Source organism: Hipposideros armiger, unplaced genomic scaffold (assembly GCF_001890085.2).
Source record: "Hipposideros armiger isolate ML-2016 unplaced genomic scaffold, ASM189008v1 scaffold_56, whole genome shotgun sequence".
Lineage (NCBI taxonomy): Eukaryota > Metazoa > Chordata > Mammalia > Chiroptera > Hipposideridae > Hipposideros > Hipposideros armiger.
In genome coordinates this window covers 162,805-166,419 of record NW_017731406.1, presented here as the reverse complement: position 1 = coordinate 166,419, position 3,615 = coordinate 162,805, and the positions used below count along the sequence as shown (strand labels likewise).

At 44.0% G+C, this 3,615-nt stretch overlaps 1 pseudogene; it reads left to right on the top strand.

Annotated features, from left to right (window-relative positions):
* The first annotated feature begins 1,057 nt into the window (after positions 1-1,057).
* LOC109381944 (peroxiredoxin-6 pseudogene) lies at positions 1,058-1,833 on the top strand (annotated as a pseudogene).
* The last annotated feature ends 1,782 nt before the right edge of the window (positions 1,834-3,615 follow it).

The following is a 3,615-nucleotide window of genomic DNA, read 5'->3' as shown; positions in this document are numbered from 1 at the left end:
GCAGAAGCTTGGTTTTAAAAGGAAAGATTGTGTGCCTGGTCCATTTCTTAGTGATTTTAATCTTGTGTCATGATGATGTTAGTTGCCTGTAGTGGAGACCACTAGCTGTTACTGAATCCATTGTCCCCTTCTTTAAGCACTTAGCCAAACAGCATTTCCCTACCTACCATTCGGCTAGGTGTGGCTCTGTGACTAAGTGAGCAGCAGCGGTATGTCATTTTCAGGCCTGTCCCACTAGAACTTCCCACGTGTGCTCCTTTATGCTCTTCCCTCTTTTGTGGCTGGATGCAGATGACAATGAAGCCCTAGAGGATAGCAGATCCACAAGGTGGAGAGAACCCGGATCTTCGAGTACCCTGAATTGTTGTTACCCAAGCTACAGCTAAAACTCTATTGTGTTTAGCCATGAAATGTTTGGGTCTATATGTTACTGTGGCTTAGCCTATCCTAAATAACACACTGCTCTACTTAACATCAGGAATGGGATAATGAATACCCAGTAATGAGGAGTCCCTTAAATATTTCAGCAAGACACTTAGTTGGTATCCTGTGACTTCCTATAGACAAGCTGACAAACCTGGGTGGTTGCTGCAATTTTATTCTGGAGTTTTGTTCTTACATTTATAAATAAGATCACCTGTAACTTTCATTTCTTGCATAGTCCTTGGTTACAGTAGTTCTAAAATCTAAGTTGGGGAGATTGAACTCATTTTTAAATTCCTGAAGAATTTCTATGTTATAGTGATCTTTGATGTTTGGGGAAAAAAACTTAAAATCACGCCATTATTTTTGTTAATGATTAGTATTGAATTTATATATGGAACAGTAGATATTTAAATAGCATATTTAGTTTCTTTAATGGTCTATTCTGATTAATTTCTTCTGGAATCATACGCATCTCAATTTTGTTGCCTCCACCTTGAGTGGACCCAAGGGCTTGTTTCCAGTGCTTTTTGTGGGTATTTAAAGCCAAAGCCCCCCTCCAGGCCCCACTTCGCTGCAGCACCTACTTGGCCAGAACCAGCCTCCCTCATTCTCCCGTGTCACCACTGCCACCATGCCTGGAGGTCTTCTTCTTGGGTATGAGGATCCCAACTTCGAGGCCAATGCTACTGTCTGCTGCATCCGAGTCCATGGCATCCGTGTCCATGGCTATCTGGGAAATTCATGGGGCATTCTGTTCTCCTACCCACGGGACTTAACTCGGTGTGTACCATGGAGTGTGGCAGAGGTGCAAAACTGGTACCAGAATTTGCCAAGAGGAACGTTAAGCTTATTGCCCTTGTAATAGACAGCATTGAAGACCATCTTGCCTGGGGCAAGGATATCAATGCTTACAACGGTGAGAAGCTCACAGAAAAGTTACCTTGTCTCATTATTGGGGATCAGCATCAGGACCTCGCCACTCTGCTTGGCATCCTGGACCCAGCCGAGAAGGATGAACAGGGCATGCCTGTGACGGCTCGTGTGATGTTTATTTTTGGTCCTGAAAAGAAACTGAAGCTATCTATCCTCTACTCAGCTACCACAGGCAGGAACTTGGGTGAGATTTGTAGAGTCGTTATCTCTCTCCAGCTGACAGCAGAGAAGATGGTTGCCACCCCGGTTGATTGGAAGAATGGAGATAGTATGATGGTCCTTCCCACCATCCTTGAAGAGGAAGCCACGAAAATTTTCCCTAAATGAGTATTCACCAAAGAGCTCCACTCTGGGAGGAAAGACTTGAGTTACTTGCTCCAGCCAAGGTCTCCACAAGGAGTTGATGTTGGAGCTGCTCATGAGCCAGCCAGAGGATGCCAGATGCTAATCATGTTTCCTACAGCAATTCCATAAAAATATCCCTGTGTGATCACAACCAAGGTCTTTAGGTTGTTCTACTACTGGAATATTAAATAAAAATGGCACTTCAAACCAAACCAAACAAACACAAAAGCCCTTAGCTAGCATGGTCTCTTTTTGATTCTGCTCGCTACTTCATCCCATGCCCATTCCAGCCCATGCTACATGGCTGCCTAAGTATTGGTTTGTGTACTTACCAATCTACCTTTCAATTTCCTTGGGCACATAGGGACTTCCCTTTGCCTCACGGGAGCATAGATATTTAAACATGTATTTAAAACTTTGGTTATCTCTTGGGCCGGCCGAGTGGCGCGATGGTTAAGAACTGGCTTGGGACACCAGAGGGCCCCGGTTCGGATCCCACATATGAGGGCCAGTGACACTGCCCTCTACAGCTAAGATGCTGAACAACAGCTCAACCTGGAGCTGGGCAGCCGTGAGTCACCGGCGACGGTGGAGGCTGCAGCCCCTGTGGCAGTGGGTTGCCATGGGCTACCGTGTGTAGCCAGCAGCCAGCGTGAGCGGCCAGCAGCTGCAGTGAGCGGCCGTCCAGAAGCCGGCGACTGATCTGCCTCGCCCGGGAAGAGCCCAATGATGGTGCCAACTTGGGCCAGTGAAGCAACGTCCTCCACAACTAGACTGAAGAACAAAACGACAGCAACTTGTCTGTTCCCCTTCCCCCAATTCCCCAGCACTGTTCCCATTCCCCCAATTCCCCAATAAAAAAATCTTTAAAAAAAAAAAAACTTTGGTTATCTCTTATCAAGCTTTTTCAGGTGTTTGTAATAGGAATATGTCTTCCATGCCAGCTCAGTCCATCAAGGTTCCAGAATTTCTCTATTATGTTTTATATCCACTGTGTTGGTACCATCCTTTCCTTAACTCGCTGTCATTTGTAACCACGTGGATGCTGCGCTCATCAAGTCCAGAATCTGCTCTAGTGCAGGTCATCTATGACCTCAGTGTTACTAAATCAAAAGGATTTTTTCTGTCCTCTATATCCCTACAACAGGATCTGATAGATCGTCTGCATTCAGTAAATGCTTGTGAAGTGAATGAATCTTACTTGACATCAATGCATCATTTGTCACTTCTACCCTTTATAAAGTTTTCTATTTCCTTTCCTCTCTTAACAAAGTTAAGAGAAACCAGGGTTGTTTCCCTTTACCTTTCTGTGTATTCCTCACTCTCTTCCCAGATTTCCTGTTTTTAAATGTATTCATTAAGTGTTGCTGCTTCCCAAGTAATCGTTCTCTCTCCTGCTGGCTAAGCCCACACGTGAACTTATGTTCAGCTGTCACCACATGCTGCCAGCTCTTTCCTGACATTCACACTCATAAAAAACTGTCTATTGTATGGATGTCTAACAGGTAACTTAAACTCATATAACCTAACAGGTAACCTAAACTCTCATGACCTAAATTGAATGCACAATTCCCTCTCCAGAATTTACTCTTCTTCCTTTATTTTCTATTTAATTTCTCTGAGGTAGAATTCTTGATGTCATTCTTCATTAATCCTTTTCCCTCACACTGCCCACCAATCTAAGCTGACTTCCAAATCCTGTAAATGATATTTCCTAAACATCTCTTGAGTTTGTTTTTCACTTTCTATCCTTATGACCATTCTTTAATTTAGATCCTTATCATTTTTAAAAAGATTTTTATTGGGGAATTGGGGGGATTGGAACAGTGCTGGGGAATTGGGGGAAGGGGAACAGACAAGTTGCTGTCGTTTTGTTCTTCAGTCTAGTTGTGGAGGACGTTGCTTCACTGG